We start from the raw sequence: 12,498 nt of genomic DNA on the forward strand, positions 1-12,498 counted from the left end.
CACTCGAATCATCGACTACACACACTACACTGCGGCAGCTATAACCCGTCGGCGAAAGCGGAGCCTGTCTCGTCGATCGGGCTTCTCGCTCGCGCTATAATACCCCCGGGAAAACGATTCTCCACGGATGTATATCCCGTAACGCGCTAAAGAAGGGTTTCGCCCTCCGGCGCGAGAACGTGTCTATAAGCGCGGCCGCCTTTCTCGATTTCACCCTCATAAAATAACGCGCCCGAGCGCGAATACGTTTTGACAATTCCATTACGATTATTTCTTATAGCAGCTGCTCGCCGCCGTCGCCCCGACCGTATACGCCTATACGCACACACACATACGGTATTGTAAAGCGTCTGAGAGAGAGAGAGAGAGAGAGAGAGAGAGAGAGAGAGAGAGAGAGAGAGAGAGAGAGGTATGCAGCGCAGAGGCACGCGGATCTGCAGCCCAGCCACCCGTAGGGATTATCCGAATCGATTTCCCGAGGTCGCATACGCCGCATTCGGCACTTCTATGCACTCGCTTTTTTTTCATTATTTTCCTTTTCGGGATGCGCGTTTTTTTCCCCGGATCTGCATTGATTCGTGTTTTGAATCGATGCGCCGAATCCGCTTTCGTGAGCGCGTCGCGCTGAAAATTTTCGGAGAGCGAGGCCGTCATTTTTTGTTGCCGCGCGCGGCGGCGGAATTCAATCGCGTGTGTGGCGAGTTCGGATTCGGAGAGAGTCGTTCATTCCGGCGGTCGTAAAATCGAAAATACGAAGGACCGTCGCGGATATCTCAATGCGCGGGCCGCGGAGGCCGTAAACAATGCGGGAACAAAGAGCTCTCAAAATTATCGAATGAAAGACACAATGGCCGTGTGCCGCTGCCACCGATAAACAGGAGCCTCATCTTGCTCGCTCAAGTCGCGTTAAATATGACGATATGGCCGCCCGTTCGCTATCGCACGCCAGAGACGACGACTACGTCTTTGCGCGCATACGTCTGCATCTACATAATCCGGCGTAGGAGCGGAGCCGAGATATATAATAGAGTTGGGCCATTGTGCCGCTGCCGTCGTCGCTGCTGTTGCTGCTGGTATTATTATGCAAATATCCCATATTCCCAGACGGTAGTAAACAAGCGTGTCTCTCTCGCTCTCCCTCGAAGTTACAAATCTATGCAGCTTCCTCGCGGACGAAGCGAGGAGAGGCGATATCGATACGCGCGAATGTATCCTATTGAATTGTACGGCGAGCGATGCTGGCTGCGAAATTCGAAAAGGCGCTTTCGCGACAAATAAACGAACGAACCGTTCCCTCGCCTACATGCACTACCCCGCAATGATAAATCAATTAGCCAAAAAGCTCGCAGCGGCTCGTTAATCATGCGTCCCTCCCGCGCATCCATCTCGAAATCAAGACTGCCCGTCGCTCGGAGAATTAATCGCGACGAAAACAGAGCTACGGCGCTATGGACTTGCGAGCTTAAATTCGGTTTCCTCGACTGCAGTAGCAGCAGCAGCAGCGCGAGGGGGGGGGGGGGGGGCACGCACCGCCTATTCATTGTTTAACTGCGCGACGCGTGCCACTCTAAACTTGACCCCCTCGCACAGCCCCGAGGCATTATACGCGCACTGGCTGCCGCCGTTAATATTTTAAGAGGGGAAGGAGCCAAATGCACAAAGCCCTGCGTGCGAGACTGCGTCCTGTAACCTGCGCTCCAGTATTTCAAATGCGCGCGTGGGCGATTTTACTGCCACTTTATTAATTGAAATCGCGCAAATAAGAGTAAAAGGGTAAGTAAACAACGCCTGGAGCCGATAAATCACCCGATCCCATTAATAACCCAAATTTGCCAGAATTGCATTTATCAGCGGCGATAAAATCTGTCAAGCATCGCAGCAGCATCATCAGTGAGCGGAGCGGCCGGGGAGGCAAGTGCGCGCACGCATCCACATCCCCGGGGTTATGATTAATGGATCGAGGCGAGGACGGGCGCACCCTCGCACTCGGCGGCTAAAGCGCGATTTACATTTTGAATTTAATAATCCTCTCCGGGGAGACTCATTGACTCGAGAGAGCCGGGGCTTCTCTTTCTTCCGAGCGTCGATGCGGCGTGGCTTAACGAGCACCGATGAGTTCTCGAGTGCGTTTGATTTGCTTTACCGGAACAGGGAGTTTGAAATTTCAATTTACGGAGCTTTCTTACTTTATTCGACATCTGTTTTACCGCGGGATTGAGTCCGGAAAAGTCGCCGCATCAGCTGTGTATACGCCGATGCCGCAATTCGCTCGATCGAGCTTCGGGGGAGAACAGGGACGACGACAATCGCCGCTGCAGATACGTGTCGTGTCGTAGCGTGTAGCAGCCGAGAGTCATATAACTATAACAATGGCCCCGGGAGGATACAATGTATGAGGTTTATTGTTCCCCTGGAAGCCCGTCTCTCTCTCTCTCTCTCTCTCTCGCTCTATACACTGGTCAGTTTCTCGGTCCATCTGCTGAGCCAGCTCGCCGCCGCAGTAGTTCTCTCGCCCCCGCACACGCGCTCATCAACTGCATCAACATCGGAACTGACCAGCCTCTCCCCCGCCGAGCACCTCCGCCCCCGCACTGCTCGGGAATCGCCGGCGGCGTATCGATAATATTATTTGACTTGTGCTCGGTGTTTGCAGTTGCAATTTGCCCGCGCAGCAATGAATTCCTCCCTTTGGGCTACTTTTCATTTTCGGACGAATTTCCAGGGTCGGCACGTGACTGACCGGAGCGAGCGGCGAAAATTCCAGCCTGACATATTGCTAACAAAAAGGAGCTGGCTGCGCGTCCGCGAGGGAAAGTTGGCGGGCGCGATCGTCATATACCGGCATTCTTCGGATTTTTCGTTTCCAATAGCGCTGTCCGAGCCGTCGACTTGCCGCGTCGTCCACTCTCTCGAGCACGCGCTGCACACATGGCCCCGAAATCCCGATGCGTGCTTTCGGAGCAGCAGGTTCGCTTTTCGGCTGCAGCCATCCGCATGTTGACCGAGCACACATCAGAGCGCGAGCGCTTAATATTGACAAAGGGTTAACGAGAGTGAGAGAGAGAGAGAGAGAGAGAGAGAGCGAGACAGAGCAGCGCGTCTCTCGCGGAATGCAAGCGACGAGAGCGTGTACACACGCTGCGCGACGCAGTCGGCCGTGGACTCGCGGCTCTGCCGCTGCTCTTTGTTCGAGCGCAGCGCTGCCTCTCTTCCTTTTGTGCGATGCCGGGAGTCGTGAATTCCCCGCGCACTATGAGACCGATTTCCGCCTGACGCGAGAGAGATCCCTGCCGATCGCGCTGCGGATAAACGGATGTCTCGCTCGGCCGGCGACTATAATTAACGTGACTGACTGACCTCTCGGCCCGACCTCCCGCCCGGCCAATTTCATAGTCCCGCGAGATCATAATAATCGGCCGCTCGAATCTCGACGCTTGTCAATCAGCTGCCATCCCACATTCGCAGCAGATACCTACGTGCTGCACCGATGTGCATACGCGAGAGAGTCACGAGAGAAATAGCGAGCGGATGCGCCGTTGCAGGGGGGAACTGGCTCGCGTGCACGGCAACTCCCCGTATACGTATGTGCAGTCGAATGCTCAGCCATTAGTCTGCTACACGCGCCGGCCAGCTTTCTTGCGCTTGCATTGGATTTGCGAGTCCGCGCCGGACTCCACGTTGTTTTCGAGACATTCTTAATAAATCGATAATCGAGCTCTTTCGCGGGGGAAAGTCAAAGGCATCGTCCGTCCATTTCCGCGGGAGATAAGCGGCGAATGAAAAATGCATCGTCCAACAGCATCAGTCAGCCAGCGATCCAACGGCTCCCCCCGAACACTTGCGAGGTAGAAACGAGCTGCGAAAAGGCTTAGCCGAGAGCACGGCATACGCGCGCTCGCACTTATGATAAGACTCTCGCTCGTCGCCTCGTTATAATAATCTGCGATCCGGGCACGCTTTCCGTCCGCCGCCGCTATCTCGGCCGCGGGATCACGAGCGATGGGGGTGTGACGGACCTACGTAAGCCGGTTATCTAAATACCGTAAATAACAACACCGACCCTACTGCTATCGCCGCGTGTACGCGCGGCACCCTTTCGTCGATCCCTTTACACTCACTCTTTCTCGATCTGCACATAAGTGTTTCCGTGTACATTCTTTTTCCTACGATTTTCAGGCGAGTTTCTCTTTTTTAAGGCCGAGGAAAGGGCATTTATCAGGCTTTGTCGGAGGTGCAGGCGCGGAGAAGGAGAAATCTGCCGGGGATGTGTTTTATGAGAACGGCACGAGTCCGACATTCCTGATGAGGCTATTGTGCCGATCGAAGGAGAACCCGATCTTTGATTCGAGGAAATAAATAAACAGCCATAAGTGAGAATTTTTCTTCCCCCCAAAAATCCAGCGGCGGAAAATCGAAACCCGCAGCGGGAGGCTGCCCGGCGCTGTCCATAGACAAATGAACACATCGTGACGAGCAGCATTTCCCGGCCCAGCCAGCGTGAAAACGCTGCTGCTGCTTACGTACCAGTATACACAGACGACGTGGCAACCCCTTTTTCCGTGCGCGGAGATTGATTACCGCGCGGCGCCCAGATAAAAACGTTATCGCGTCCATCTCGCGTAAATAATCTTTTATTTAATCCCCGGGCATACGCCCTCCGCGCGCCTTCGACACTTGCTCCATTCTCCTCTCTCCATTGTGCGAGCGCCGATGCTATCTGCGGATTATTTTCTGGATAAGTGGATCGCGCGACAAGTATGGGGGGAGCAAATATGAAACGAACGACGGGTAAGTCTGCTTCCGGCGTAATCGCGGATTACGAGGCGTCTAATATTCTCGCGGAGGGATGAGGGGCCTTTCCGACAGCGAAGCTCATTCCGCGCGGCGAAGAAAAATCGAGCGAGGAGAAGCTGGAGGCGCGCGGCAGCAACAAGCGGCGGCTCGCAATAAATAAAAAAGAAATATCCAGCGCACTGTCAGAGTCTCGCGCGCGCATTTTTCACGCGGGGATGAACGAGGTGCGTCTGACTCCCTCTAACGAAATGCCATCGCAGCTAGTCGTCGTCGTCTACGGCTTCGACGGATGACAGCCTAGGCGGGAGCGGGAAAATTCTCAGCGCTATATCAGGCAGACGACGACGACGCAGCGAGCCTTGATAAATGCGATAAATCTGGCGAGACACGCGCCGCTGCAGAGTCGGACGACGTGTCAGCGTGATGTATGAGGGGAGGCTCCGGCTTCCTTTTTTTCGCTCCTCTCGTTCCTGGCTCGATCGGCGGAAGCGGTGCTGCTGATTTTTGCGACCGATCGCGATCGATATGACGCGCAAACTTTTCCTCTCCCTCCCGCGTTTAATCAGCCAAAACTCCTCGGCCTGTTCAGCGGAAAATTATGCTGAATGGCGAGCCGCACCCTCGAAAACCGGACCTGAAATAAAACCGAGCTGCCGGCCGCGCGAATCGTCTTATGTGTGCGAAAAAGAAACCGTTCGAATTGACGGCGGCCGGCGCACCGGACCGTCGAAAAATTCCGAGGCTCCGGCCGCCATTATGCCAGTGCCCGCATACACCCTCGCATCATCTCGTCCCTATCTTAAAAAGCGACGGCGGCGGCGGTGGAGGAAGAAGGAATAAGGATCCCGGCAGTATAAAAGGGCGGCCTCGCACGAAACGGGCGCGATGAATTTTATTTTATGGTCGCCTCTGCGAGGGTTCGAGAGCGGCCCCCCTCGCGCGCGCGGAATATGTTTCGTATCATCGCAGGGGTTAGCCGCCATATCTCCCAACCTCCTTCTCCTTCTCCTCCTCCACCTTTCCTCCTTCCCTCATCCACATATCTGTCGTGGGCGCCATTTTGAATACATTCGCGCGCGCGGCGCTATGGGGAGAGTTATCTCCGCGCTTCGATTTCCCATTTAAACGATCTTATATATACACGCGGGGAGGAGAAGAGCTAGCGCGTGCTGCCGGCGGCGGGGCGTTCGCGCTGGAAAATATTAGCCTCGGCGTATAAAAAAGCCTCTTCGCGCCTTTCCCTTCTACTTATGCTCGTTCTGCTTATTTGCCTCGCCCCGCCGCCGAGGCGCTCGGGAGACTGCGGGGAACTCTATTATTTCAATTTTACTAAAAGCCCGGGGATGGTTTTTCTATTTTCGGAGCGGCTTCCATTTTCAATTCGTTAATCCTAGTTTCCCTCCAGTGTTCGCTTATCATTCGGAGCACTAAGTGGATGCAGCTCGGGTCCGGTCAGACGCGCGTCACGTGCGCCCTCGAGGAACAAAAAACAGCCGCAGCAGAGTACACACGCGCATAAAGCAACGGAGCGCGCGAGGCGAAAAAAAAATCAATTCAAGTCCCTCGACTTTTCAACAGCGGCAGTTTAGAGCGTAACCGCTCGTGTGCGTGCAATATATTTTTTCGCGCCCGCCGCCGCGGTGTCGGTATACACATCGGCGAAGATCAATAGGGCGAGGCGCCGTTCAACTTGGCGGCGGCGGGGGAGAACTATATACTCTCGCGGGTGCGCGGGCGAGAAAAAACAAAGATAACGCGCTAAGGCTTTTATGACCTTTTTCGCATTCAGGTCTCGGCGGCGCTGGTAATATCCTGAGGCTGAGTAGCGGGCGAGGAGGCGGGGAGGGAGGGGGGAAAAGGCCAGAAGTTTTCTCGCGTTTTCCCCGCGTGTTAAGCTCTCTTTCTCTCCGGCTGTGTACGTCTGTGTGTGTGTGTGCGCGCTCGCGCGGCTGGGAGGGTGGGAGTAGTAAAAGCAACGGAGGAGGTGGCGAATAAACGCCTCGGCGCCGTATGCTTATTTTAATTGAAAGAGCCGCCGCTGCCGCTGCCGCTTTGGAACGACTCTGCGCCACTCGGGATATTGTTTCAAACGAATATGCAAATCATGAAGTGTCGCGCGCGCGAGAGAGAGGAAGAGAGAGAGAGAGAGAGAGAGAGAGCTCCGCCAGTAATTCCTATCGAGGGGGCGAATAGCGCGAGCCTCAAATCCAACGACAAGACGTGCCTCGAATCCGCCAGCGTCTTTCTCTCCGCGTAAACGCGCACTGCGCTCTTCTCTCTCTCTCTCTCTCTCTCTCTCTCTCTCTCTCTCTCTCTCTCTCTCTCTCTCTCTCTCTCTCTCTTTTTTGCTCGTTGATTTCGGTATGCCGGATATTCGTGTGTTGTCTCGCTTCGTGCTATCGAATCATCGCGTATAAATTATTTGGGGAATTCGATTTCGGCGCCGCTACGCGATGGAGCGCGAGGCTAATTGATTCGCGACGAGCAGCCTCGAAGCTACGGGCGGATTTTTCTCCCACTATAAAACTCGCACAAAATTCTATTACTTTGCGCGGAAAACTCCACGTATTTTAATTGATGCCTTGTTTGTGTGCTTATCTCCCCTCCTCTTCTCCCCGCGCGTGTCCGAGAAAATAATTATCGCAAGGCGGCGAGGTGTCGATCGATATGCCCACTGCGTATATAGAAAAGAAGGCAACCTCGGAGGCAGCGCCGAGCTTTCGTTATTGGATTCGAGCGAGCGCCGGCATCCTATCGGAGAAATTAAATTTCATTAAGGGCATAAGAGGGCGACGGCGCAGTGTAAACGATTGTTTGTTGCCGAGTGCCGCATAAATATAAATTAGCTCTCGCGATAGCACAACGGAATTAATTGTATCGCGCGCGCGAGAGGAGGGAATGGACTTTTATTACGGTGCTCGCGTGTCCGGGATATCGACGAGGAATAATTTTTGTTTTACGGCTGCGCGAACATAAATGAGCGCGGAAGAAAGGGCGACTGCCTGGCTTTCTTCTAAATAAGCGAATAAAGCCGGCGTCATAAATCTCCATCTCCAGCCCGAGCCACCGCCACGACGATAAAATTGACTGAAAGCCGAGTCGAATTGGCCGTGCAGCAGCGGGTGCACAGTCGTCGTGGAATCGCGCGCGGTTTAGCGCAAGATCGATCGCGGCCAAGTTTCGGGTTGGTAAGATCCTCCCGCAAGAAGCCGAGAGAGAGAGAGAGAGAGAGAGAGAGAGAGAGAGAGAGAGAGAGAGACGCAGAGAGACGGCTGCAGACGGTGCGACGGCAAGTTCGGAGCCGCGCTGCAACTTGCTGCCGGCGAAGAGACAACTTGTCGCGCAGCAGTCTGCTGCTCATAGTGTAAACGCCTGGACTGACTGCAGCTGGCACACTCGCTACTCGCTCTCTGTACACGCTTATCCGTAACGGGATCCCTGCGTTAATGCTGAATAAACGCCGTGAGAGAGCGACGGGGATCTTGTGTGAGTTGCCGCTGCTGCGGCTTGTAAGCGAATCGCTCCCGCTGCTTTGGCCGCAATCGGTTACAAGAGGCGGATTATGCCTCGATTTGGAGCTGCGGTACGACGAAAATTTGCAAACTCACCGGTATCAAAAACTGGGAAGCGTCCGTCGTAAACCAGCGAAATAGACTACGTGTCCAGCCTAATCGCGAAAGAGAGGAAAAGAGTCAGGCCGCGGCACATCTCGAAATTGATGCGTCTTGCGTCACGCCCTCGCTCGAAAGAGAGAGAGAGAGAGAGAGAGAGAGAGAGAGAGAGAGAGAGAGAGAGAGAGTACGTACGCAGCATCGTCGGGGGCCAAGAATATATTGATAGTCAGCTCAAAACTCCATTAAGCGGAGCTCGCTCGCTCCGTAAATACGAAAACGCTGCGCCATTATTTACTGGTTAATTGGATTAATGAGCCTCGTTATTCCGAGAGCGGGCCGAGGGTGGACCGGGGCTGTAAGACTGCCGCGTGGACAAATACGTGAGTGTGTGAGTGCGAGAGGACAAGAGGGTCTTCGTACGTCGTAAATCGCGTGTGTGCCCGGGGATGAGGTCGTGAGAGCTAGGGTCCGAGCAATCAGAAATTGTAAAGCGTCCTACCTTCGCTCCTTCTCCGCTCGCCCTGCCTGCGGGAAAAAAGAGGACTCGACCTCGCATATAGAGGGAGATAAATGTTAATATATCCGACTCGGCCGAGTCATCGGCGCGCTGCAAAAAAGCGGATCGATTACCCTAAGTAATTAAGCGCAGTTTAAGCATACGACTCGTGAAAAAAGGGAGAATTACAATTACAAAAACGGACAGCCACACGTGAAGCGAGCTGCTGCTTTAGATGCGCGAAAAGCAGCTCCCGACGGCGCACGTGCCGATGCTCGCTCCCTGCGTCTATCTACAGGTGTACACTCTCCAGTCCATTCAGAATTTCTTTGGCCATTGAGCTCGCTGCAGCAGCAGCGGCAGACGGAAGGACAGACGCTATTCCCGGTAATCGTCTCGCTCGCTCGCTCGGGGGGAGCTGCGCGCGGCAAAAAGCTCTCCGCGTTCAAGGTGGCTTCTTCTTACCCGGCCGCTCTTAAACCATTGCAGACTATGACGGACGCGCCGCGCGACAACGTGTCAGCTCGATAATGCGCCTATATAAAGCGCGAGCTGCACGCGCCACACCCTTTCCGAGACGGCCGCGAGCGAGGGTGATCATCTCTTGGGTGGCTTTTCCAAGGATGAACACCTGCCGGAGCTCTAGTAAAAACTACTCTTGCGTTATCCGCCACGCTCGCTCGCCAAACGCCTGTGCAAATTCGCCCGCGTTTTCGCGCACCGCGCAGATTTGTCGAAATAAAGCCATTAGTTCGAATCCGCGAGACGAGGTTAAATTTATGCGAGCCACGTTGCAACTCGTTCGGCCGATTTTTGCTAAACAAAATGCCGCTCCATTGCGAAAGCGGAGAGAAACTCGAGACATAAACGTCATAATCGCTCGAGTAGAAAGAAAACCACCTCGCGCGCTCACCTCCAGCCGATAAAGCTCGAAAAAGGCAACGGCTCATCCGCATAAAAGTGAGCTCGAGGCAAACAGATATATGGAAGTGGAGCACGCGCTCAGATCCTTTAGCGGCTCTATCGCAGCCCGGTTTCTCCCGAGCTGCAGCGCAGCTTCCCCGAAGCTGCCTACGCGCGTCTCTCTCTCTCTCTCTCTCTCTCTTCGTCATAACACGTTTCCGAAGCCGGCACGCAGACGCTTCGATGGAAATGATTTCCTAGCTCGCGCCGTCCGCTAATATGGCGCGCGGCCGCGAGCTGCGATTCGAAAAAGCGCGCGGGGCCGTTATAACCTTTTTTGCGCGCGCGGAGCGGCCGCGGCGGTGCAGCGATATGACGACCGCCGTTTTGCGAAACGTTATGATTTCTCGGAAGATGCAGCGGCTGCGCGTATATGGCCAGCCTCGCGGACTACGTCTCACTCCGCGCTCGCAAAGATTAATCAACGTTTCCGAATCGACTCCGAGCGGAGTTTTTGCAGCGCGACGAGGCCGTAATTGAATTTCGCATCGCGCTGCGACACGTGTGCTTACTTGTATAATTCACAGCCTTGCGCGCGCGCTCGCTCCGCTAAATTACAAACGTCGCGAGCAGAGCGACTCACTCGCTCTCTTCGATCGCCTCATCGTCTCGCCCGGGGCTTCCCACTTGTACGTTTTCATTGGTAAATTGATGAACGGATTTGCCGGCGAATGCACGCGAGATACTTTTCCAGCGCGAGCGACTGCGCTCGTGCTCGGCTGGTTGGCAGTTATAATTAATAGTCCCCGGTCGCGCGACGCGCGCATTATTTCGATTCAATTATTCAAGTGGCCCGCATTATCCGAGCAATAAATCAGAATCTCGCGAGCGAGCGAACCCGTTCGGGCTAAAAAGACGACAGACAAAGACGCCGAAAATCTAAGGGTGGGCGCGAGGCTTTATACGCCGGAGACGGCGGCGCGGGGACTTTTGGAAGTCAAAACGCGGCTCCATTAATCAGCCTCCCCCGCTCTCTCTCTCTCTCTCTCTCTCTCTCTCTCTCTCTCTCTCTCTCTCTCTCACTCTGTCTCTCTCTCTTCTCCGCTTCGCAGCTATGCCGGGGTTCGGTTCGCCGGCGCTCCATTATTATATCGAACGAAATTAATGAGATACACAGAAATACACTCGATTTCCGGGGGACGGCACTCGATCGCAGTTCCGGCGCCGTATACTCGAGACGCACTCGCTGGCGCTCGGGCGATTTATGCGTGAGTTATGTGCGCGCATATCGCCGTCGACTGCCGGCGCTTGTACACTGCGCGCGGAACAGGTTCGCGCGAGTGATCGATGCCTCGCGCGTTTCGCCGAATTTCGCGGCGACTGGTCAATCAGCGGGAGGACTGTTTTTCTTCTCGTACGCTGTCGGGCGGATAATTTACAAGGTGGCGCTGCTTTATTGTTCGCTTCTCGGAGAAGGGAAACTGGAGCGAGTGACCGATAGGCAGTCCGATTGTTCGAGGCGGGCATTTTTGCATAATCTCGACGCGGCGACAATGTACAATTTGTTAGCAGTGCCGTAAGTGGAGCGAGCAAACAATATGCGGGAACTCGAAACATCAATAACATCGCGCAAATGAATCGGATACGCGGAGAAGAGGGAGGCGAAGAACTGCGCAGCAGCTACATAGCATAATAGCGGGAAAAGTCTTACGAGGCAGCGGCGGCGGCAACTGAGCAGAATAAAAAGCAAAATCTTTGGCCGGGCTCTAGTGCCTTCAGTCATAGAACGTGACCGCTATGCCAAATCCAGGCACACACGCGCGCGCGGCCGAGAAAAAGGAGCGTCCGATAATACCCCCCTTTCGGCCGCGCGGCACGATGCGGGGAGAGAAAAGGAGAGAGAGAAAAGAAGAAACGGGGTGGTAAAGATGGCGGCGAGGAAACCGCGCGAGCGCGCGCGTCGGTTATGATAAGGCGATGCTTTAATGACAGCGGCGCTGGTCGGCATGGCAACGCGAGCCGCGGCAGAGGGGCCGGCGTCGCGACGCTCGGTCAGCGCCAGCAGAAGCTGGAGGGGAAGCGCGGCAGGGCATCGAACGCGCGCCACCGCCGCCATGCCAGTGGACAGCGGCCGCACCGGCCAGCGGCGCTCTCTCAGGGATGAATTCCTCCGCTCTACACTCTCTCTTTCCCTTCTCCTCTTACTCCGCCGCCGGTCCACCCACGTATAGCGGAGGGGTTGCGGACGCCGTGCCCATGTACGTGTCGACACACGAGCTTTACAACAATGCGCGGGGCGGGGTGGGGGGGGGGGAGAGAGGGCTGAATGCTGCATGGACGTGATGACGCGAGGAGGCAGCAGCAGCAGCGTGTTCGCGTTTATGAGATTAAAATGTGCGCGAGCGCGCTCGCTTTTATAGCAGTTGCCTCCGCTGCTGCCTCCGCCGCGCTCGAGATGTTTTTTGTTTTACGGCCGGTAATATAAAAACTATATAACGAGAGTCTTGTAAGGGAAGGGAGTATATGCCCTTTTTTATTGCTTCCGGTGTGTGTGTGTGTGTGTGTGTGTGTTTCTTGCTGCTCTGGCTCCGAGGAGAAGTCGAGGATTGGACGAGAGATATTTCGTTATTTATGTGCTCTTTGTTCATCTCGGCTTATTGGATTTTTCTCCCAGTATCTCCTACGCCCGCT

The 12,498-nt window shown here is 54.8% G+C and overlaps 1 protein-coding gene across 5 annotated transcripts in view; it reads right to left on the bottom strand.

The window, feature by feature from the left end:
* The window catches only part of LOC100116895, a 110,568-nt gene that overhangs the window by 61,294 nt on the left and 36,776 nt on the right, over positions 1–12,498 (bottom strand). The window lies entirely within an intron of this gene.

The sequence above is a fragment of the Nasonia vitripennis genome, chromosome 2 (assembly GCF_009193385.2).
Source record: "Nasonia vitripennis strain AsymCx chromosome 2, Nvit_psr_1.1, whole genome shotgun sequence".
NCBI classification, from domain to species: domain Eukaryota; kingdom Metazoa; phylum Arthropoda; class Insecta; order Hymenoptera; family Pteromalidae; genus Nasonia; species Nasonia vitripennis.